We start from the raw sequence: 26,058 nt of genomic DNA, 5'->3' as shown, positions 1-26,058 counted from the left end.
AATATTTCCCTCGGTAGCGGAGTCTGCACTGTTTCGAAACTTCCTGAGGCCAGAACAGAATTGTGTGCCGCACTAGGACTCTAACCCAGAACAGTGACTTCCAAGCGATGGTATTACGGACTAAGAGTTGAGTCCTTAAGAATGCAACAAGTTTGCTATATACATATATGCTGCCTGGCAAAAAGCTGAAATTCTCTGTTACAGATAGAGCAGTCAATAGAGTGCATTAGTGCTTAGTGTTCTTACCAGGCCTGGTAGGGTATACAGGATATTACAAAAAGGTACGGCCAAACTGTCAGCAAACATTCCTCACACACAAAGAGAGAAAATATGTTATGTGGACATGTGTCCGGAAACGCTTACTTCATTTTATTACTTCTCTTCAAATCACATTAATCATGGAATGGAAACACACAGCAACAGAACGTACCAGCGTGACTTCAAACACTTTGTTACAGGAAATGTTCAAAATGTCCTCTGTTAGCGAGGATACATGCATCCACGATCCGTCGCACGGAATCCCTGATGCGCTGATGCAGCCCTGGAGAATGGCGTATTGTATCACAGCCGTCCACAATACGAGCACGAAGAGTCTCTACATTTGGTACCGGGGTTGCGTAGACAAGAGCTTTCAAATGCCCCCATAAATGAAAGTCAAGAGGGTTGAGGTCAGGAGAGCTTGGAGGCCATGGAATTGGTCCGCCTCTACCAATCCATCGGTCACCGAATCTGTTGTTGAGAACCGTACGAACACTTCGACTGAAATGTGCAGGAGCTCCATCGTGCATGAACCACATGTTGTGTCGTACTTGTAAAGGCACATGTTCTAGCAGCACAGGTAGAGTATCCCGTATGAAATCATGTTAATGTGCTCCATTGAGCGTAGGTGGAAGAAACTAAAATGAGCTCTAACATGGAAATTAAGCGTTTTCGGACACATGTCCACATAACATGTTTCCTGAAAGTTTGGCCGTACCTTTTTGTAACACCCCGTATAAGGGGGTGTGATCAGCATGAGATGATGTGAGCTATCACTGAAGGATACGAAGATGCCGTGTACCCATGTTAACAGTGTCAGCGCCTCTATTTGATTGGCTGGTGCAATCATGCATTATCCAGACTTGTGGGATATTCGGATAAGACAGTAGCCCGATGTTCGACGACATGGGCCAAAGGTGCGGTCTATGACGTCTGACCATAACAGAGGAGGAATGCTGTACTGTGCAACAAGCACACTGTAACTCCTTCACATCTACGCCTGCCACACAAGAAGAAGTAATGGATTCCCTGCAACATCCAGAGGCATCCCACGCCATTGGTCGGAGACAAACAGCAGCTGCAGTAAAGGATTAAATTTACATGAAAGTGACAATGTGGAAAGAAAGGGAAAGCATGGACAGGAATTCGTGACTTCCAGCAGCACAGTCCATTTTGGTAATACACTGGCGAAAGTTGAAAATCTGCGCTGGACCGGGACTCGAACCCGCATTTTCCGCTTCTCATGAGCGGTTGCCTTAACCAGTTCGACCATCTGGGCAGGGTCCTCGACCAACTCAAATTTCCAACTTATCGTCGCTGCAATGCATCGTTCCTTGTCCATTAACCCCCTACTCGCAAATTAATGATTCCCGTAACAGTTCGGACAACATTACAAGGTGCATTCAAGTTCTAAGGCCTCCGATTTTTTTTTCTAATTAACTACTCACCCGAAATTGATGAAACTGGCGTTACTTCTCGACGTAATCGTCCTGCAGACGTACACATTTTTCACAACGCTGACGCCACGATTCCATGGCAGCGGCGAAGGCTTCTTTAGGAGTCTGTTTTGACCACTAGAAAATCGCTGAGGCAATAGCAGCAAGGTTGGTGAATGTGCGGCCACGGAGAGTGTCTTTCATTGTTGGAAAAAGCCAAAAGTCACTAGGAGCCAGGTCAGGTGAGTAGGGAGCATGAGGAATCACTTCAAAGTTGTTATCACGAAGAAACTGTTGTGTAACGTTAGCTCGATGTGCGGGTGCGTTGTCTCGGTGAAACAGCACACGCGCAGCACTTCCCGGACGTTTTTGTTGCAGTGCAGGAAGGAAGGAATTAGTTCTTCAAAACATTTTCGTAGGATGCACCTGTTACCGTAGTGCCCTTTGGAACACAATGGATAAGGATTACGCCCTCACTATCCCAGAACATGGACACCATCATTTTTTCAGCACTGGCGGTTACCCGACATTTTTTTGGTGGCGGTGAATCTGTGTGCTTCCATTGAGCTGACTGGCGCTTTGTTTCTCGATTGAAAAATGGCATCCACGTCTCATCCATTGTCACAACCGACGAAAAGAAAGTCCCATTCGTGCTGTCGTTGAGCGTCAACATTGCTCGGCAACATGCCACAGAGGCAGCCGTGTGGTCGTCCGTCAGCATTCGTGGCACCCACCTGGATGACACTTTTCGCATTTTCGGGTCGTCACGCAGGATTGTGTGTACAGAACCCACAGAAATGCCAACTCTGGAGGCGATCTGTTCAACAGTCATTCGGCGATCCCCCAAAACAATTCTCTCCACTTTCTCGATCATGTCGTCAGACCGGCTTGTGCGAGCCCGAGGTTGTTTCGGTTTGTTGTCACACGATGTTCTGCCTTCATTAAACTGTCGCACCCACGAACGCACTTTCGACACATCCGTAACCATCACCACATGTCTCCTTCAACTGTCGATGAATTTCAATTGGTTTCACACCACGCAAATTCAGAAAACGAATGATTGCACGCTGTTCAAGTAAGGAAAACGTCGCCATTTTAAGTATTTAAAATAGTTCTCATTCTCGCCGCTGGCGGTAAAATTCCATCTGCTGTACGGTGCTGCCATCTCTGGGACGTATTGACAATGAACGCGGCCTCATTTTAAAACAATGCGCATGTTTCTCTCTCTTTCCAGTCCGGAGAAAAAAAAATCTGAGACCTTAGAACTTGAATGCACCTCGTAGAGCACCAACGTCATGCAGCCGCAGACCAATTACAGAAATGGATATATTTAAGTGAAGTGTTGTCTTCGCTGTCGGACATGTCCAACAAAACAGACGCCATTCAAATATAAACATTAAGGGATTACCGTCCCACGCATAGGCAGCCGCTAACACAACACAGACGGCCAGGTCAAATTTGGAGCGGTGCTGTCAGCAGGAAGCGAGGGATACTGGTGAGTGGTGTCGCATTGTGACCGCAGGGGGGAGGGGGGGGGGGGAAATCACGGTTCCGCACTACTGTGGATGACTATCCTTGGCGAGTATGGCGGCATCCTTCAGGAAGGCCCCTTTCTTCCAATGTTTTTGAGAGGCACAGCGATGTTACTCTTGGCGTCACGGTGTTGGAAGCCACTGAATAAAACTTGAGGTCATGGCAGGTAATGACTGAGGCAACTCTGACAGCAAACTGCACGTCACGGACATTCTCCGTCCTTGCGTGTCACCTCTGATGCGACTGTGTCGTGGTGCTATTTTTCAACAGGACAGTGCACGTCCGCACACGGCGCGCATGCCTATGAATTGGCTCCGACGCGGTGACGTACTCCCGTGGCTAGTAAGCCTCGCAGATCTGTCCCCACTGGAACGTGAGAGTGACAACAGGCTCGCACGTCAGCTCCATCGCGGTGCCAGTATTCGGGACATAGAGGACCAGTTAGAATTTTCTGCGTCAGTTTGCCTCAGGGGAGGATAAAACGGCCCCTCTCAAAAGAGTGGATGCATTCAGGTCAGAAGAAGTGCAACGTCATATTGATAAGTGGGCTCATACTGGCAACTGCTTTAGAAATTGACTCTCACACGTGTTGTTTCGCTTCCTGCACCTCTTTAGGACCCTTCAAGTTTTTGTCAGGCAGAATACAGAGTGCGTTCCATAAGTAATGCGACCGATTTTTTTCTGACGCCACGGTACACCACAGCGTGTTGTAACCGGCTGGCCTAAGTGCAGGGGGGGGGGGGGGGGGAGTGTTAGCTTCAAAACGCTCGTTGTCTCATTCGGCTGCGAGCTGCCAGAGAGTCAGGAGATGCGTTTCCGTCAACCCCGTTTTGCGTTTATGTAACACGGCCGAATGGATCATTCTGTAGAGCAACGGTACGCCATCAAACGTTGCGTTAAACTTGGGAAGTCCACCACCGAAACGTTTCCATTACTTCAGCATGCCTTTGGGACTTATTGCTTCTCCAAATCACAAGTTTTCCTATGGCACAAGTCGTTCATCGAGGGCCGAGAGGAGATCACCGACGAACCTCGCAGTGGACGGCCATCAACCACATGAGTCGACGAAAATGTACCGCGATTATTTGAACTCTGACACACGGCTGAGCCTTCAATTGATAGCACAAACTCTAAACATGTAAAAACCAACCGTTTTCCGCATTGTGACCAATGATTTGAACATGAGACAGGTGTGTGCCAAACTCGTCCCAAAAGCGTTGACCGACGAGCACAAGTACATGCGAGTGCTTCGGTGCCGAGAAATGTTGGAAACGTGTGAAAATGATCCTAATTTTTTAAACTCAGTTATCACTGGTGATGAGTCGTGGATTTCTGAGTACGACCCTGAGACAAAAAGGCAGGGCTCAGAGTGGCACACCCCATCGTCGCCCCGTCCCAATAAGGCACGTATGAGCAAGTCCAGGATCGAAACCATCCTCACTGTCTTCTTTGACGTCAGACGCATTGTCCGCCAGGAAGTCGTACCTATGGGGACTACAGTGAACTCAGCTTTCTGCTCGGAAGTGCTCAAAAGACTGAAAAGGAGGGTCTCGCGCTGCCGAAGCGACATCAAGGACACGCAGAAAGTTCACCACGACAACGCGAGTCACAGCGCCTTCACTATCAACGACTTCCTGGCCAGGACCAAGACCACATTGGTTCCCCAGTTTCCCTACAGTGCTGACCTGGCTCCAGCTGACTTTCTTGTGTCCTCGGTTAAAAGGAGTTATGAAAGGAAGACATTGGGACACGATTGAAAGCATCCAGGCGCGTGTTGCATCATCTCTAAAGGACATTCCGGAAAAGGCATTCCAGGATTCCTTCCAGGCATGGAAACATCGCCTCCAGAAGTGCATCGACGCAAGAGGGCGCTATTTTGAAAAAATTTGATTATTTGTACGAATATATACAATAAATGATTTTTTATGAATTTGGTCGCATTACTTATGGAACGCACCTTGTATATAGCGTAACCTAGCTCCATTCACGCAAACTAAGTCAAACTCAAAACAGATTAAATGAGTAAGACACATGAAAACCTCAACAAATATCACAACACAGCAGTTCGTAAAAATCAGTTGATGGTCACTGTGAAAACGCCAGACGAGTCCATATGAATTTGTAGTTCAAGTACATATTATTCTCGGGCAAGACGTCCGGTGCCGTCGCGAAAATTCCACAACATTTCGTCGGCGCAACTGACCGACATCTTCAGGTGCGGCGAACACACTGTCATAAATAAGAGGCTTCAGTCACAACCTCAGCAGTGAGAGACGAAACTGCGCTGTCGTGAAAGCGTCAAAGTTCGGCGACCAATAGCACAGATATGCAGATCGGTACCGAGACAGCTACCCCACGTGTCGGGCGATGAACACATAGCAGACCGGCACCTACTCAGCAGCGTTGCATGATTGGTGGTGGTGGTGGTAGTGCGGGTCAAGGTAGTGTTGTCGCTGCTGGAGTACAGGTTATTCCTCAAGTTCTGCTGTCCCTGTTAATGAATATCGGTAAAACGAATATCGCACTAGATCAATCTTGCAAAGTTGTATGTGTTGTGATGGTTAGGCGAGAAACAACATACGATCACTTTATCACCCAATACAAATTTCAATTTGTAACGTGTCAGATATAGTGTAGGGAAGCAGCCTACTCACGCTGTAGTAAATTCACATCAGTCTTTCCATTGTGTGCCAGCCAGTCCGCTGTAATTAGCTCTGACGTCATAAATGTTGCGCAATAGATTAAAAATCAAGCAAATAACCTAAAACATTTCTAGCATGTCAGGAGTAATACTAAATTAATGTGTGTTGAATATCAGTTCGATAACTTTAGCCATTTTCGAAATTTGGACGTTTTTCTGTAAAAAATCATTGGCGCAACAGAAAAGAGCTAGAGTGTTAAAAATTTATAATTAGATTCATTTTTCATAATTATTTAATAAAAACAGTCTTCTGGGTCTCACAAATTAAGATTTTAGTGGAAATTCATGATTTTCTGGTTTTTGTCTCAAAACTTAAGGAAGCAAGATAGATTAAGTAGGCTAATAAATAAGGCTAGGATGTTTAAATTTAAGTAGAATGGAGATCCGCTATCAGCATAAGGATGTGAGAAGTTTCATTCGAATACCTATAAAACTATAGCGATAGCGTATCTCCAAAGGGCCAGTTCAGAGCTCGTCTACTGCGTGCAGTATAATTAAATTAATTCTCTCGCCCAAAATATTTAACTTAGCCACATCAAAATTTTATTATGATTACTTACCTGTGTGCTGAATGCACATTTAAATTGAGAGCTTCATCGGCCATCAGCAAAAGAAGATATGATTTATTCAATGACTTAAAGTGGTGCATTACTAGCCCAGCGGCTAGTCGGGAGAGCCGATTTGATCAGGCGTTCCCTTAGCCGTCCGCACCGCGGCTTTATATATAAGAACGCTGCGCGAGGAAACAAGGCCCCAGTTCTCTCCAGGCGCTGAATAGCACGCTATCTGTGTCGGGAGTCGCGTCGCGTCGGTATCATTACTACAAACAGCCTCGGATGCTGTATTAAGTTACTCGAGATACGCGTAACCATGAAATCATTTGCGAGTGAAGTGTTAATTCTGGGTTGACTTTAATTATCGATCTTCAGTTTGCGTATTGTCGTATTTTCACGTGCCGTCGCGGGACAAACATTCTACTTTTATTTTGCGTGGCGTTTGATGAAACTAATCATCAGATTATGGCGAGCATTCATTTAAATATTCAATTTGGACAATTATAGTTGCATCAGCGCATCAGACTCTGAACTGCGCTGTTAGTTAGGTTGTGTGGATTCTTTTGTTTTTCATCTGTGACTTTCAGAATATACTCAACTATTTTAGAAAATCGTTTTTGATTATAAATCCCGGACAATCTCCTAATTCCTCAGAGCTATAAGCTGTAACTATAAGTGTATTCTCAGATGAAGTGGGCACTAGGAATTCTAATTACAGGCTTCACATTTTACTAATCACTTTCTGGTTGCCAATATTGTAGTTAGAGAGCCAGTGTTGAGAACGGCGAAAGACAGCATAAATAACATTCTAAATAATAGGAACATTTAACAACATTAATTCTATCCGCCGCCCCACAATAGGTATAGGCTATATAACTTAATATTTTAACTGAACAGTACCCATATCACAAGCACTGACGGTCGGCATCAAAGAAACTATTGCATACATCGTCAGTTGGATTCCTCTTTGGTTGTGTACAGACCTACATTCACTATGCGCGATCAGAGCACGTTTGCTGTCTGTTGGGAAACGACACTTAGAGATGGAATGACTAGTATGTATTTCATTCTCCATTTCGCTTTGTTAGTAGATCCAAGACAAGTGTCTCATTGTTTGACGGCTTCCGATAATCATCCGTGTTCACAACTCGGGGAAAAATACTCCCATTAACTGCGGTAGCAGCGAAATAAATGCATAACGACACACCCCGCGAAACCTCTTTTACACTGATGAACCAAAACATTACGACCACTGGCCATGGTAGGGCTTAATGCCGCCTGGCACGTTGGAGACACGTTACCGCGATATGGAAAGTAAATAAGCAGAGCTGTGACATACGGGGAATCATTGTGGCGACGATAAGAGCCACAAATTGGGAAATCCACTTACAGAAGCTACTCTGACCTAGAGCAGATTTTTACGACCCGCCGCCTGGGAAGGAGCATCTCTCAAACTGCGAAGCTGGTCAGATTTTCGCGTGCTACTGTCTGTGGAAAGTGGCTGAAGGGCGGAGAAACCACGAGTAGGTGACTGTGTTGGATGTTCACGCCTCATCGCAGATCGTGGAGGCCGGAGTTTTGTGCGGTTTGTTAAGCAGGGTACGCTACGATCCGTGGCGGATCTGTCGAAAGGGTACAATGCTTGTACAGCCATGTGTTTCGTAGCACACAATTCAGCGCACATTATTGAACGCGCGGCTCCGCAGTACATGTTTCCGTGGTGACCCAACGACATCGTCGGTTAAGATTGCAGCGGGCACGGGATCAACGAGGTTTGACCGTTCATCAATGGTAACGTGTCACCTGGTCGGATAAGTCACACTTCTTCTCATACCAGGGTTGTGTCCGGGGAACGGTTGCTCGAAACATGCGCCACGGCGCGGACAATGACAGGTGGGGCCAGTATTACGGAAGTGAGGACATTCATTTGGGCCTTCTTGGAACCTGTCGTAATCGAAGACACCGTACCGCTGTGGACTGCGTGAAATGTACTGCGGTCCGCCTGTGTCAGGTTGAAACACGTATGTATTCATTACCAGCGATGGCGAGGCATGACAGAATCTCTGACCAGAGAGTTATTTATCGTTGCTATTCTGCGCTTGACCGCGCGAGTGTGCAGTTGCGAGTTGCACTCTGTCTGCAGTAGTAGTCAGTCGGCAGTAGTGTGTGGCGAGTGGGCAGAGAGAGTAGACTGTTGGAGAGTAGTAGCAGCCTGGAGCAGTTGCATGTAGCGAGTGGACGGTTGTACTGAGTGGGCGTCGGCATGCGTCGACGGCGTGCTGTTCTTCCGAATCTGGTCAGGATTGTGGTGGACGATGTGTAATATTGTAGAAGGTAATGAAGCAGCATTGCGCTCAGCTAACAACGTATGTTAATTATAATTAATTTGTTCAAAAAATGCCCCAATAATAATTTTTCTATAAAGTAACTTTTTTAAAGCAAAAGATTCATTTCAAGTTAAATAATATTTCTTATGCATTCCCTCCAAGAATCAAAATTAAATATGGGCCAGCATTGCACAGAGCTGTGCCGAAAAATAAGAGCAGATATAAATGCGGTTTTACTGAGGTAAGAATATATCAGGTTGAATTATTTCTGTTCAGATGTTACATTCAGTTCATGGTTAATTATTTAATTAATATTATTGTGGGTTTATGATCAATTACTATTCTTTAATTTTGCAAGGGAGTTACGCTTGGCTCTCATTTTTATTATTCAGTTTTGTGGGAAGAGAACATTTCGCGTAACATTGACTTTCATATTCTTGCTGGGAGGTTACAATTTCACCGTTGTTGACATTTAAATTTCTTGCGGGGAGGTTACAAGGTCATGCTCTATATCCGCGCCACAGCGCCAGAATCGAGCTATAGTGGTTTGATTAGCACGATTGTGAACCCACACTGATGTCTTGACCACCGCCTAATCTCAACCAAATGGAACGTATCTATGACGGTATCGGGCGACAGCTTCGCCTTCACGAACCATCGGCTCACAATTATGGGGAATTGCGTGACCCGTGCGTGCATATCTGGTCCCACGTACCTCCGGAAATCTACAAAGGACTTAGTGAATCCAAGCTGCGGACAATCGCGCTATAATGCGTTTCTAAGGCGGAGCAACACGGCAATAAGCAGGTGGTCATAATCTTCTGGGTCATCAATGTAGAGGTGCTTCGCCAGAGCTCGTCACGATCTACGAACGGTAACGACAAATCTAGTAGCCAGTCCTAACAACGTGACTGAAGAGTGAACGGTCTGAAGAAGTGGACTTTTGTAGTTGCACTTTACAATATTTGTATTACCTTAATACCTGCTCTTGTTGGACTGCCAACTGCACGCATCAGCTTGTTAGAGCACAAGCTAAGGGAAATGAGATTGTCTGAGATTGCATTACCAAACTGGCCTTTCCAGTTCGGTGTAATGGTATTCACACGATACCTGTGTTCCTGTAAATCTTCCTTCAACGTGGATCGCATACATCGACGAAGTGCTCTTCATATCAAGTGAAGCACAAACCACAAATACCTCTTTCGGAGACATTTTCGACCCACTTCCCTGAAGTTTCCTTTCGCCACTGCGACGTAATGCCAAACTTGAGCGATTAAAACAAGATAAGTTATTGCGCGCGTTGTTGTGTTGGCACTCCCTAACAAGCTATCAGGCCGAAGGGAGTGAAGCTGACACACTGTTTTGAAGCGTAAGAATCAGTTGTGGTCAAGTGTTTTCTGAGGATTTTCCTGGCTGTAAGCCGTATAGAAAAGCTATCCCCAGTAACCCCCTACAAACAAATTCTTAACTGGAAGATATAAAAACCCCATTCCCCTGGTATCCACTTGCCCACCGTAAATAAATATGCAAACCACAATAACAGCTGAACCGATGGTTGCAGAGAGCATCCTCGTCAGGCACTCTAACAACCTGCCCACCTTTTTTAAGATGTGGGTATAGACACTGGGAGTAAACGTAAAGCCAATATTCCCAAGGTCACCATTCGTTTGCTCGTAAATGTCTCTCGTTGCGTGATACCCACCCCCCCCCCCCACCCCCCACAAACAAATATCTCTCTCTCTCTCTCTCTCTCTCTCTCTCTCTCTCTCTCTCACACACACACACACACACACACACACACACACACACACAGCTCTCCTTATGTTTATTGTTCACTTGCTTCGTCTACTGCCTCTTAACGGCACATTTAATACGCGTATACATCCAGACACATGGACTTCGCAGACCCACAGCCTCTCAATTGAATAACAACAGAACATTCTGTTAAGCACCATATACGCAGGACCTCCACTTATTCAGTTAAAAGGGCACGTCACCGAGAGCGAGCGAACGAGAGACCAGACCACCGCGTGCTATTGCGAGTTATTGCATCAGATGTCCATTTATAACAGCCCCGTGGACTATATTTACGGTCTTGTTCAAATGGAAAGCATAAGCCTGGACTGTGTTTGAAGCTATACAGGGTTATTACAAATGATTGAAGCGATTTCAAAGCTCTACAATAACTTTATTATTTGAGATATTTTCACAATCCTTTGCACACACATACAAAAACTCAAAAAGTTTTTTTAGGCATTCACAAATGTTCGATATGTGCCCCTTTAGTGATTCGGCAGACATCAAGCCGATAATCAAGTTCCTCCCACACTCGGCGCAGCATGTCCCCATCAATGATTTCGAAAGCATCGTTGATGCGAGCTCGCAGTTGTGGCACGTTTCTTGGTAGAGGAGGTTTTAACACTGAATCTTTCACATAACCCCACAGAAAGAAATCACATGGGGTTAAGTCTGGAGTGCGTGGAGGCCATGACATGAATTGCTGATCGTGATCTCCACCACGACCGATCCATCGGTTTTCCAATCTCCTGTTTAAGAAATGCCGAACATCATGATGGAAGTGCGGTGGAGCACCATCCTGTTGAAAGATGAAGTCGGCGCTGTCGGTCTCCAGTTATGAAATCGCTTCAATCATTTGTAGTAGCCCTGTACTTTTCACCCGTAGTGCAGCACTGTGCAACAAGCCACAGCAACAGGCACGTTCCCAACGCAGGATTTTACAGCGTATTGTTCGGACATGCCGCGCTAACAATATCAAATGGCATTTTACAAAACAGTATTCCACTTAATTTCTTATTGTAAACTGAAGCACACTTTACGAGAAACACCTTGACCTTCAAACGTACGATGAAATTATGTTTTTCTGTGTGTAACAAATTCAATGTGAGTTGATGCGAGGAATACGCGAGTATTTACTTCCCACTGGCTTCATCATTTTTGTGCTCATAACCGATGCTCTCACACTGCTTGATCATCATTTCATATTTTTCGGCGACCAATTTCATGACATGTAAACTACAAACGACATCGAAAATTACAAGCAGGCATAACTGCAGTTCCTTGAAAGGAAAACTGTGTCCCACTACAATACTTTTATCTTAACTCGACAGATCCCAAAGACAAAATCTCTCAATTATTCGTTTAGAACGCCAGGAGGAAAATCAAGAAAATTAAGAGACTTTTTTACTGTTGCGTCACCCACTGTGACTAACATCAGAGCGCAAGCATGTTCAACTTTCCTGCAAAATCTTTATCGGCCCAAGCATAAATAGCCTGGGTGCAAGCTCGATTGAAACTACGTGGAACTTTGACTGAGAGCGGCTGATCTTTGACTGAGGCGATTGTAGAACATTATACTGAGGACACTAATTAATTATAGAATCATTTACCGTCACAGTGTTAAATAATAGGCGGTACTTAAAAATGTGGCTACGACTTTTTGATATTCCCTGTTAGATTCAGAATTAATTTGTACACGGGTACTCACCTTTGGGTGTGGAGGTACGTGGGTCTGTTGAGCGAAGCAATCTTGGCTGCTTGAAGTTCACCGGCTGCACAGTCCACATGCAACAACATTGCAAACAACAAACGCAAGCTGTTAGTCAATTAGCATCACACGGCACACGAGCTCGCAAGTGATAGAGAAGCCGCCTGTGTCACACTTTTTCAGCCCAGCTTCCGTATCACAGCGAGCATAAACAAGAAAACTGTATTACTGTAACAAGACAGTATGTACTATATAACTTACCTGGAATAACAGGTACTGTGCAATGATATTTAAGAAAGTCTTGAAAATTATCAATGGTTTCACGTCAAGTATTAACAAAGGAAAATTCATTACACAATATTATTTTAATCCTCACACCAACCACAGCCCATACTGTAAAAATTAATTTGATACACACAGATACGAATGAAATGACTAGGTGCAACTTCAGTCTTTACTCAATGAGTGGTTACAAAGCATGGAATGCCGTGAAAGAGAAAGTGTCAAATTTAGAATGTTCAGAACTTATGGCAACGGAGAAACGATTGAAGTTTCTGTCTGTCACAACTAAAGAAAGGATATTTTATTATGAGGAGTTAGTAGAGGAGTCAAACCAGAAGCTCTGCCAAGTTTTTTCTTTTTTTTCACTCAGGTTCAATGATTTCTTGGTACTACCTAATGCAGATAAATCACTGAATGACTTTGACCCCAAAAATTGATAATCAATAGACAAGCGAGTTGCTGCACAGCGAAAAGTTTCGACACTCTGGACAAGACGTAATCTGGTACCGCCACATTAGAATACATGCCGGGGAGTGGACCAAAGGAAGGGCTGGCTGCTGGGAACAACCTTAGACACGGTTAAACGTAAAGGTTGGGGCCAACTGCAGCCAATGTCGTTCTCCCTCTCCTATTTTACCTACAATCTTTAAGTCAGAAAGTTCGAGCTGTAGATGCAGCCATGGCTGACACAAACGAAAATACAAGCACACTTAGAAGCAATCTCTACATTGGGAAAACTAACTAGGAGTATCTCTTTGGGTTTCTATTCTACATACTCAATGCGCTAAATTCCAAATTGAAATGCATTCTTCTTTTCTGAGTCATATCATCAGCTGAAAATGTAAGTCACTTGATCTGTTAGTCATGGTCGTGGACTAAAAAAAAAAAAAAAAAAAAGAGCATTTTAACAAATTCATTAATTCGGTACACAGTTGCGGAGTAGCAGCGCACTCCAAACGTGGAAAAAACTAGCAAGTTCATGTGTTCCATGCAGTCAGAGGGAAAATTTTATAGCAGTAATTTAAAAAGCGGTAAATGGTTAGCGGCATACCTTGGCTCACGACGGTACTTCGGTCGCCTGAACCCCAAACTAACATTTGTTGCAATCGAGAACTACTGGAAGTATTAAAAAAAAAGAAAACGCTTTGTATGTCTCAGGGGACCGTAGTCCAATATTTGTTCTAGTGCATCATCTCTAGGTGCGTGTTCTGTCGAAAGTGGAGTGCCCACTGAAGAGACTCCATCTGTCTGACGCAGATTCCTCTATCCGCGTTACAGATTCCAAGCCTGATATGGAGATCATACGAGACAATATTATATACCCAGATAAAAGCTTTGTCCGTAGTTCACAAACTGAGAAATCATGTTGCAAGTAAATCATGAGAACTGTAATACATCGTGGGGCAAATAAAAGTGGCCCAGATCAGTGGACACGATTGAACGTGGCTGTATGCACATATCCACATCCAGTGTACGCCTGCCACGTGATACTCACCGGTTCAGAGCGTAGCGCGAGCTGTGTCAGTACAAAGGGGACGGTGGTATCCAACAGTGGAGCAGCGAGTGTTCGTTGTGGAAAGTTACCGGACAACAAAACCGTGGAAACGGTGTGGTCAGTTGTCTGCTGAGGAGTTTAATGGTGTCAAAGTACCAGTAAAGAGTACCATACAACGCTTAGTCCGGAATTGGCATAAGACAAGTCAAAAAACATTCCGAACGTGCCCGCACACCAGAAAATGCTCCAGAGTCCTGCTAAATCAAACCAACACCTGTCGCAACAGACCGGACTATCACGTAGATCATGCGGACGAATACTTTACCTGAACCTGTACAGGCATCCCTTCCGAGTGTCTGCTGTCCACGCATTGAAGCCAGCAGATGTTCCTCGGCGTCTCCAGTTATGCGAACCGTTGTCCACTGAGATAACTATGAATGATTTGGACACGGATCTGTTCTTTAATCTGTTGAAGCCTGGGTACACCTAAGTAGTTGTTTCAACTCACAGAATCACAGGTTCTGGGCAGCGGAGAATAAACATAACTTCCACGTAACATTGTTGCATGATCAGAAGGTTGGGGTTTGGCGTGCAGTGTCTGCTCACCACAGTTTTTGGATCTTCTTTCATCATTTGCTGACTTTGGCGTTACATTGGCAACATTTAGAAACCATCTGTGATTGCATTAACGGAGGAGAAGATCTGCAATTACTTCCAATAGGATGGATCAACTGCCCATACAGCCGGCCGAACCTTGGAGCATACTTACACAATCATCAGGCCTGACAGAGTTGTTAACAGAGATTAGTCTGGTCGCGACCCTAACTGGCCATCCAGGTCACCTGATCTGTCAGTGTGCGGTTGCTTTGTGTGGGGAGCCCTCAAGTCTGAGGTGTATCCCAACAACCCTCAGTCTTCAAGAACTGCAGCAGAACATTTCGGATGTGACTGCAGCGATTCCAGCAGTCACTCTTCAGCAACTTGCTGACCAGAGCCCTAAAATGGCAAGACATGAATGGTGGTCACTTTCAACATCTGCTCTGGTCAGGTTAGTACTGTATTTCTTTTCCTAGCTGTGCTTCTTTGTACCCTGGAACTCTGCTCTCTGGGCCACCTTTATTTACCCCACCCTGTATTAATAATCCAGTAGTAAACTGTAAGCATTCGCCACAAAAAACCAGAATTCATTTTTCTTTTGAAAATAGTACATTCATATTTCTAAGGCCATTTACAGTTGAATACAGTAACAAGTACTTTCAAAACCTCTGAAGAGGTGTAATGTTGCTACTGAAGAACACAAAAATATTAGCACAACTGAGATCGAAATTTAATCATTCTGTACTTATTTGGCCTATTTTGCATATCGCTAGTTAGGCTACTATTGAACGAACACAAACATTAGAGTTAACGAAGGCCAATTGTTTAGTTAGGGCAACTTCGTTCGTATACAGCGGGTAACTGAATCTTAAATTTCCCTTAATTGCCAGAAATATATTGAGGAAGTAACAGGTTTTTAATTTAATTGGAAAAGTATCATTCGGAATTTTGACAGCAATTCTTTCCGTGATGCCTGGGACCTTTGTTGTAGTGTCTCTCATACATGAATGTAGTTATTAACAATCCCAGGTTGAAAATGAAATCACTTCTAAAATACTGCACGGATGTGGACGCATGTAAATAGATAATAACGTATATACGGTGATAATCTCCAAAGAACCTCCCTTAAATGTAGCTTGGCAACATAAAATTTTCTATAACAGATCTCTTGTTACTATGAACTTCATATTACATGTAACAGAAAGTCTGTCACAAAAAGAAATTAGAATTATCCCCTGATTTTCATGTAGTTACGATGTCACTTGACAGTATCGTTTCCCATTTTTTAGTTATAACGAGAAAATTGTGCGCTGTTGTGAATAAAACCAGACATCTCTGGTTGTTTAAACGACTACTAGCAAATTATAGAAGTTCTTTAATGAAGCTAGAGCTATTATAAAATTACAGCAAAACACTCCTAAAGTGAAAGTGGACAGCAGCACTACTATACTGGTAAAATAAAAAGAAATAAAGACAATGGGTCGATCCACTGACCACCTCCCACACGATATTGGCTTCGTATACCTCTGCTGCGTACCGGCACTCCTACGCAAACGCCCCCGCTTTCGGACCTGACAACGCAACAGGACGTAATTATTAATGGGAAAGGGGGCGGCCGACACGCTTCAGCGAATAAACACAATTGACAATAACTCCGGCTCTGCCTTGCCCGTATCTATCGTCACATATGCTACCGGGTAAAGCCTAATGAGACTGGTATAACATTTGAAAACTGTATGAGGTACCCCTCTGCGTTAAGCAATGAAAAAGTGAAGGGGGCACGCTGCGAACTATGGAACAAGCTACAAGGGCGTACCATTTACGCAGTAACAAGTGATGATCTAACAGACGCAATTATATGAGGTTACTTTACGTGACCGGCAACACTTGCCAAGCATCACAATTTTTCTATTCAAGCAGAACAGTGTCATTTCAGTGGGAAACAAATATGTTCTACCACATATCTTCTGCAATATCTCACCAAGGTAGCTTTCACCGCGTGACTGTTAGCAAATATATCTTTTCCTTATTATTATTTGAGATCGAAAAGTGGAAAAATGCCGTTACGTGGAAATCGCGACACATATTTCGCTTTTATACTGTGGGACGTTCTGGGCATCGGAAATTTTTAGCTGAGTAAAGATGTACGTTTTTTGCATGAATGAGGAAAAGTCAACTTACGGAAACTTTGTTCCTGTTGGCAACAATTGTTTGGCTCAAACACACAGACGGTGAAAATGACGAACACCGTTAAGACCTGGAGTCCTGTACCGTTGACATGCTGCTGAGTCTGTTTGAATGGTAAAGGAAAGCAGTTCGCAGCATCCCTTCTGCGATTCCAGCACGAGAAAACGACTATAAACGGATGCACTGATGCGGAAACTGCTGCTCCATCAATTTTCTTTCCTCCTCTCTTGCTCGTTTCCTGCGGGTACATATATCTACAATTAGAGCAGAATAACTAAAATAATATTTTCCCGACTATCATTTTCAATTCTAGTAATTAGTGTGATGCTTACGTTTTCCCAGAACGAGACTAAACTTGCGTTAAATTACTTCGCCGTTTTCATACATCAGTCATTTTCAAAACAGTTCGCTCAAACACACCGGCTTTTTCATGAAAAAAAAAAAAACGATGCACATATATGACAGTACAGCTTGCTGATGAAGGTTATCTAGAGAAAAACAGAGGTACTGAGAAATCCTGGAGTAGGGAAAAAGAACACCTATGTAGTGCAGTGCAGTGGTCGGCAGCTGGACATAACAAATGATACTTGCAAATTCGAAGATCATTCGTCATTTCATTAACAAATGCATGTAATCATTTTTGTTTCCTTTCTTCCACTGTTTCTATTTAATTGTATATTTAGAGATTATTTCTCCGACGAGCTAGAAATAATTACATTTCCTTTAAAGCTTTAAACACGGCTGCGTTGTCAGCGACCGATACAAGGCCAAATCAAAACAACTGCAGCCCTCGGTCGCGAAAATGAAGTTTTTATCGCGACAGAGGGCTGCAGTTGTTTTAATTTTACATTTTCTTTACCTTGCTCGTATTTACTTAACAGATTAGCACAACTAGATTGTTAAGTATTAAGAGATCTGACACAGTAATTATTTGACGTTAATACGCACCGACAAACACTTCAAATACATTTTACAGATATAACCTTAAAATACAGATATGAGGCATTTCTTTATACCAGCTGTAACTTTGAGATCAGGCAATCGGCCGCAGCCTTGTTGAATCATACCCCCTAGCACGAGAACGGAGTTAAGGAAACGCTGAAAAACCGAAATTAGGCTAACACCTTTGGCGCCAATTCTGAGGGAGATGCTGGTAACGAAAGCTCAAAGAGGTATTCGTATGATGACGTATTTACAGGGTGTACTTTAAGTCCGGGAACACTTTCAATTATTTATTGCACGTTTATTGCACGAGAACTAAACATTGTACAGATGTCATACATATTGCATTTTGAAGAGAATCTTTTTTTTTTTTTTTTTTACGAACATTAGATATGCGAACCTTGACTGATAATGTGTCCCCACAGAAAAAAGTCACACGGGGTGAGATCTGGTGACCGGGAAGGCCATTTCATGAACTCCAACACACAGAAAGCTCGCTCCGCACCGGAACTCGAAATGTTTGCGACTAGCGCTGACTATCGGCAAATTACCAAAACACGCTGTGGCGGTATACATGAAAAAAACTTTCAGGGTTTCTCTTCAAAACGACGTATGTATGATATCTGTATAATGTTTGGTTCTTGTGCAATAAATGTTTCAAACTATTCCCAGACACTATGTACACCCTGTATTTTGTCGACGTGTGTATTACCAATGATTCAGATGGAAAACAGAACAAATAACATAAAGCAAGATTAAGAATACTGTTGTCAAATACTAAATCGGTCACTGCCGTATTAAACAATATTTCGAGTCAAAAATTTCTGAAATTATTTTTAGGGAGTAAGACTTTTTAGGGATTTTTCCTTTCCATTCCAATAAAAAAAAGCACTGAAAACCCATGTTCAGGTAGCCTCCGCCACATTGTACAAGATCACTATCAGAGTGCTAATGCAGATTAATAAAGAAATCGCTGAAATGATACAATGTATTACTTTTTCCTCTGCTCCTTCTGTGCAGTTTATTTCAATGTTACAATTTTTCATTACGCTTCTTTGAACAACAAGTAAAAAATGAAGGATAAAAAATGTTAAATACGACACTTAAGTTAGGCATATTTTGCTGTTTCGCAGGCCTGTCCTCCCCTCTTCGTTCGTATAGTATCTCCACCAAGTTGCCTTACATTAGGTAGAAATAAGAACCCAGATGCCATCACGTTGTAAGTTAATCATAGAACGAAAGAGTAGTTTGTTTTTAAATATTCGCTAAGTCTAAGTACCTGCAGATGCTACACGAGAGGTGTTGTGCATCTCGGAGACATTTATTGTTGAAATTCCGAGAACGTGCGTTCTAAGGAGGGTGGGGCAAAATATTAGTCCCTCCCACTTGTGCCCCGTGAAATGACCATGACGAGAGGACTACCATATTAGTTCTCCTCCCGCATCTTTCGCGAACAGAACAGGGAAGCAGAGAGAAATGATAATGGTAACCAGAATACCCTTCGCCACGTACTGTAAGGTCGTAACATAGCCAACCGTTAGCAAGAAGTAGCGCGGGATAGCGGCGCGGTCATGGGCGTCTTGTCGTGTGTGTGTGTGTGTGTGTGTAATTAGACTGCACCTGGAGTCAATCATCTATTTTCTAAGAGATGTGAACTTACGAGTGTATGATAGCCCCTTCAAAATGTAGGGCAGGTAAACGCTGTATCAAGGCTACGCTTCATCTCCAGAGAAGCTTTTCGACATTACAAGGACGAGTGAGGGAGGCTACGTGAAAGCAACAGCTCGGCGCCACTAACATGCTAATCGCAACCTCAGCCGTCGTTTTTTCACATGGGAACCATCGCCAGGTGGCTTTTCCATGCAATAGGTCACATGCGCAAAACAGCGAGAAGGAACTGCCCGATGTGTCGGAAGTACACGTCAAAATAAAAGATACGTCCCGGGGGAGGTAAGACGACAGATTTATGAAAAGTGAAGCGTTAGAACGTGAAACAATCGTTCTAAACTATTCAAGATCTCGAGTGGCACAGCCACGTGCTTGACATTGTGACGTAACCTAATTTCATTAACTACGAAAAATATAGTAGTAAGTAGTCGGAAATGAAATACTTCGCAAAGCAAATGCCATGCACTTGGTGAATGTTGCTATCAATATTTCTTGGTGTATCTTTGGTAAACTAGCTTTTGACCATTTCATGATCAGAAATTTCAGATATCGGCACTGGGCTGCAGATTACCGATTTGTGCACGCAGCAGACAGCGGTTGTTTAAGAAGCAGAACAATTGTTTAGTAGCGCACCTTCTGTCAGTAGCGCAAACCGATTCTTTACAAACAATGCTGTTCAGTTTGGGACGACTACAATGAATAATTAATCCACCATTTTCCGATCATCATCTTTAACCACAGATCATCTCTCGTCACGAATTGTCGTGCCATTATCTTTCTGATACTGAAACGAATCAAATGTTCTGAAATGAAATGACTGCATCAAAGGGGATGACATTAAAGATGAACGCCGTTGCATGAAATAACAACAGTGCAAACTGTTCAAATACGCTAGACTTGCAATGTGATGAATGTGTAGTGGGAATTTAGAACGCTTTTCTGACCGGGACCTCGAAAACGGGTTTCCTGTTTATCGCAAGCACTTGCCTCAATCATCAGGGTACCTGAGCACACCTCCTGGACTAATTCTAACTTTCACTGTCATCGATGTTTCCACATCTGATTTCAGAGCAGTACTTGGTTCAAATGGCTCTGAGCACTATGGGACTCAACTGCTGAGGTCATTAGTCCCCTAGAACTTCGGTTAGTTAGGTTTAACTAGTTCTAAGGAAATCACAAACATCCATGCCCGAGGTAGGATTCGAACCTGCGACCGTAGCGGTCTTGCGGTTCCAGACTGCAGCGCCTTTAACCGCACGGCCACTTCGGCCGGCTCAGAGCAGTACTGCCGAGGGTAAGTTCTCCTTATTCATTGTGCTCACTAGTACGAACTAAAGCTTAATACACGACTTATAACAACGGAGAGTCTCAACCTTCACTGGAAAGAGACAATCGCAGCGCTTAATTCACTATTATCACTTCGCAATCATGTTTTGTTCCGGAACATTAGATGTCAACATGTATTTCGCGTTACAATTATCTTAAAAAAAAACACACAAAAAGTAGTCTGTCATCATATTCGTATGTCCAGCGATTTGAATGGTGACCGGTTAAGTTTTTCAGCGCAGAAAAGAGAGAGTTTCTAGTCGCACTATCAATAATGCTATCCTCAAGTTTTATATCATCAATACGAGGGTAAGTCAAATCAAAACCTTACATTTTCTTAAAATAATGATTACTGTCCAGAAGTGGTACAAAGCTGCATCACTTTTCAACATAATCTCCCCCACGCTCAATGCAAGTCATCCAGCGCTTACAAAGTGCATAAATTCCTTTAGAAAAAAATTCTTTTGGTAGTCCGCGCAACCACTCATGCACCGCGTGGCGTACCTCTTCATCAGAACGGAACTCCTTTCCTCCCATTGCGTCTCTGAGTGGTCCAAACATAAGGAATTCACTTGGGGCAAGGTCTGGTGAGTATGGTGGATGAGGAAAACACTCAAAATGCAGGTCTGATAGTTCCAACTGTTGTATGGGCAGTGTGGGGCCTTCATTGTCATTGCTGACAGCAATCCACGTCGCTTTGATTTGATTGCAGGCCGCAGATGATTTTTAGGAGATCTGTGTATGATGCACTGGTGACAGTGATCCCTCTAGGCATGTAATGCTCCAGAATGACGCATTTTTCGTCCCAAAAGAGTCAGCATAACCTTCCCTGCCGATGGTTCTGTTCGGAACTTCTTTGGTTTTGGTGATGAGGATTGGCGCCATTCCTTGCTCGCTCTCGTCGTTTCTGGTTGGTGGAAGTTAACCCATGTTTCATCCCCAGTACCGATTCTTGCAAGGAAGCCATCACCTCACCTTCTCGTTCAAAGCGCCGAAGAAGTTCTTCACAAATATCAACACGTCGTTCTCTCATTTCAGGAGTCAGCTGCCGTCGCACCAATCTCGCAGACACTTTGTGAAACTGGAGCACATCGTGCACATTGTGGTGTGCTGACCCATGAGTAATCTGTAAACATGCTGCAATGTCATTCAGTGTCACTCGGCGGTGTTCCTTCACTATGGCTTCAACTGCTGCAATGTTCTGTGGAGTCACAACTCATTGTGCCTGACCTGGACGAGGAGCATCTTCCACTGAAGTCACACTATTTGCGAACTACCTACTCCATTCGCAGACTTGCTGCTGTGACAAACATGCATCACCGTACTGAACCTTCATTCGTCGATGAATTTCAATAAGTTTCACACCTTCAATACGCAAAAACAGAATAACAGAACCCTGTTCTTCTCTGGTGCAAATCGCAAGTGGGGCGGCCAGTTATACTGATACTGCGACGGTATGTGTGCATCTGCACTATGCTGCCACCTACAGGCCATTCTGCACGCTGTTTGTAGCACGCTTACCAACTTACAGGATAACGGCGCGAAATTTCGATTTGTTATTACAAATTTAAGGTTTTCATTTGACTCACCCTCGTACAATGACCTTCAATACTTACCAAAACCGCACAAGAGGAATAGGACACTATTCTGTTAAAGTAACTATTACACAACTTACGCCACACAGTTTCCTCGAATTAGAAACATGTAAATCCACAAATCAAAGTGTCACTTTGTCCGGAAACTCTGGACGTACTCTTTTCCTTTATTCAGCATGATACATATTATCTATACCAGTTTCCCTCTGGATCACGTTCTCCAGTTCCCGAGAAAAGTTATTAATAAAAGTGAAGAAAGATTATGGTTTAACGTCTCGTCGACTATGAGGTCATTAGATACCGAGCGCAAACTTGGATTTGACAAGGTAGTAGCTACAGTCTTCTCTTAAAAAACTGGTTTGATGCAGCTCTCCCCACTAGTCTGCCCTGTCCAAGTCTCTTCATCTCTGCGTAACTACTGCAAGCTACAAACCTACTTCCTCTGTAACCTGCTTGCCGCAGCCAAGGCTCTCGCCCCCCCCCCCCCCCCCTGTATTTTTTACTAGCTCCATTTTCCTTCATTGGCTGATTGACGATTCCTTGACGCCTCGGGCTGTGTCCAATCAATCGATCCCCTTCTTTCTGTCAGGTTGTGCTGTAATTATCTTTTCCCCCGATACGATATGACAAGGATGGGGAGATACCTTCGTCGTGTTATTTTCAAAGGAATCATCCTGGCATTCGTCTTAATCGAATTAGATGAGCTTAAATGTGGATGGCTGGACAGGTACTTAAAATCCCACTCCTCCCGAATGAAGGTACGGTAGCTTCCCAATGCAGAGCACTCCCATCCGCGAGACGCACGAACGGAAAGGTCGAGATGAGTATCTAGGCTACGGCGTGTTAGAAAGTAACCGTACCGGCCCGACACCTAAAGCAGTACACGTTTTCTGAATGCACGCCAGCAAATAGGCTGAATGATCCTCGCAGTTGGCGTCGCAGTGCAGCGAATGCTACTGGATGGAAACTTTTAAATCCTCGCAGTGTGCTGATAGCGTTAAAGCAGTATTAGAACATCTCGACTTGTTTATATGTTAACATATTACATATGTTAACATCTGAATTTTTCTTTCTGGCTTTCTACGGATCAGAGCACGAAATGTCAGATTCCTCAACCGGGCAGGTAGGTTAGAAAATTTAAAAAGGGAAATGGATGTAGTGGGAGTCAGTGAAGTGCGGCGGCAGGGGGAACAGGACTTCTGGTCAGGTGAATATAAGGTTATAAATACAAAATCAAATAAGGGTAATGCAGGAGTAGGTTTAACAATGAGTAAAAAAACAGGAACCCGGAGCAGCAACTAATAACAGCATAGTGAATCCGCAGTCAAAATAGACACGAAGCCCACAGCCACCACGGTAGTACAAGTTTATATGCCAACCTCGCTATGTGACCAAAAGTATCCGGACACACCCAAAAACATATGTTTTTCATATTAGGTGCATTGTGTTGCCATCTACTGCCAGGTACTCGATATCAGCGACCTCAGTAGTCTTTAGACATTGTGAGAGATCAGAATGGGGCGCTCCGCGGAACTCACGGACTTCGAACGTGGTCAGGTGATTGGGTGTCCCTTGTGTCATACGTCTGTATGCGAGATTTCCGCACTCCTAAACATCCATAGGTCCGCTGTTTACGTCGTGGTAGTGAAGTGGAAACGTGATGGCTCACGTACAGCACAAAAGCGTACAGGCCTACCTCGTCTGTTGACTGACAGACCGCCGTCTGTTGAAGAGGGTCGTAATGCGTAATAGGCAGACATCTGTCCAGACCCTCACATAGGAATTTCAAACTGCACCAGGATCCACTGCAAGTACTATCACAGTTAGGCACGAGGTGAGAAAACTTGGATTGTATGGTCGAGCGGCTGCTCACAAGTCACACATCACGCCGGTAAATGCCAAACGACCCTCGCTTGGTGTAAGGAGCATAAACATTGGACGATTGAACAGTGGTAAAACGTTCTGTGGAGTGACGAATAACGGTAAACAATGTGGCGATCCGATGGCAGGGTGTGGGTATGCTGAATGTCCGGTGAACGTCTTCTACCAGCGTGTGTAGTGCCAACAGCAAAATTCGAAGGCGGTGGTGTTATGGTGTGGTCATGATTTTCATGGAGGAGGCTTGCACCTCTTGATGTTTTACGTCGCTCTATCACAGCACAGGCCTACATTGATGTTTTAAGCACCTTCTTGCTTCCCACTGTTGAAGAGCAATTCGGAGATGGAGATTGCATCTTTCAACACGATCGAGCACCTATTTATAATGCACAGCCTGTGGCAGACTGGTTACACGACAATGACATTCCTGTAATGGACCAGCCTGCACAGAGTCCTGACATGAATCCTACAGAATACCTCTGGGATGTTTCGGAACGCCGACTTCGTGCCAGGCCTTACCGACGGACATCGATACCTCTCCTCAGTGCAGCACTCCGTGAAGAATGGGCTGCCAAGAAACTTTCCAGCACCCGACTGAACATATGCCTGCGACAGTGAAAGCTGTCACGAAGGCTAAGGGTGGACCAACACCATACTGAATTCCAGAATTACCGATGAAGGGCGCCACGAACTTGTAAGTCATTTTCAGCCAGGTGTCCGGATATTTTTGATCACACAGTATAGCTCCGCAGATGATGAAGAGATTGAAGGAATGTACGATGAGATAAAAGAAATTATTCAGATAGTTAAGGGAGACGAAAATTTAATAGCCATGGGTGACTGGAACTAGATTGTAGGAAAAGACAGAAAGGTGGTACGTGAATACGGAGTTGAGGTAAGGAACGAAAGAGGAAGCCGCCTTCTAGAATTTTGCACAGCACACAATTTAATCATAGCTAACGCTTGGTTTAATAATAATGGTAGAAGGCTGCATATGTGGAGGAGTCCTGAAGACACTGGAAGGTTCCAAACTGATTTATATAATGATTAAGACAGATCTCGGAACCAGATTTTAGATTTTAAGTCAGCTCCAGAGGCAGATGTGGACTCTGACCACAATTTATTGTTTATGAACTGCAGATGAAAACTGAAGAAATTGCAAAACATAGGGATTTAAGGAGATGGGACCTGGATAAAATGAAAGAACCAGAGGTTGTAGAGAGTTTCAGGGGAGTATTAGGGAACTATTGACAAGGAAGGCGGAAAGCAATACAGCAGGAGAAGAATGGGTAGCTTTGAGATATGAAATAGTGAAGGCAGCCGATAGTCAAGTAGGTAAAAAGACGAGGGCTAGTAGGAATCCTTGGGTAACACAAGAGATACTGAATTTAACTGATGAAAGGAGAAAATATACAAATGCTGTGAATGAAGCAGACGAAAGGGAAAACAAACGCCTAAAAATGAGATTGAAGGGAAGGTCAAAATGGATAGGCAGGAATGGCTAGAGGGCAAATGTAAGGATTTAGAAGCATGTACCATTAGGAGAAAAATAGATGCCACGCCAACAGGAAAAATTAAAGAGACGTTTGGAGAAAAGAGAAAAGCAGTCATAAGCAATGAAGGGAACGCAGAAAGGTGGACCGACTATATAGTGTGTGTATACAAGGGGGATGTACCTACGCGTAATATTACGGAAATAGAAGAGGACGTAGATGAAGATGAGATGGGAGATACGATACTGCGTGAAGAATTTGACAGAGGACTGAAAGACCTA

General features: G+C 43.9%; 2 protein-coding genes across 4 annotated transcripts in view; one reads left to right on the top strand and one right to left on the bottom strand.

The window, feature by feature from the left end:
- The window catches only part of LOC124787643 (T-cell immunomodulatory protein), a 439,315-nt gene that overhangs the window by 95,749 nt on the left and 317,508 nt on the right, over positions 1–26,058 (top strand). The gene's annotated exons all lie outside the window — the stretch shown is intronic.
- LOC124787644 (transmembrane protein 47) overlaps positions 1–26,058 on the bottom strand; it is a 375,006-nt gene that overhangs the window by 263,035 nt on the left and 85,913 nt on the right. The window contains exon 2 of one of the 2 annotated variants that reach the window (XM_047254428.1): positions 12,315–12,378. The exons of the other annotated variant lie outside the window; for it this stretch is intronic. The gene's annotated coding sequence lies outside the window, so the exon portion shown is untranslated. The remainder of the gene's footprint in view (positions 1–12,314; positions 12,379–26,058) is intronic. 2 annotated transcript variants of the gene reach the window in all.

The sequence above is a fragment of the Schistocerca piceifrons genome, chromosome 3 (assembly GCF_021461385.2).
Source record: "Schistocerca piceifrons isolate TAMUIC-IGC-003096 chromosome 3, iqSchPice1.1, whole genome shotgun sequence".
In the NCBI taxonomy this organism is placed as follows: domain Eukaryota; kingdom Metazoa; phylum Arthropoda; class Insecta; order Orthoptera; family Acrididae; genus Schistocerca; species Schistocerca piceifrons.
Note: the sequence above shows the minus strand (reverse complement) of the source record. Positions and strands in the feature narration are given on the sequence as shown.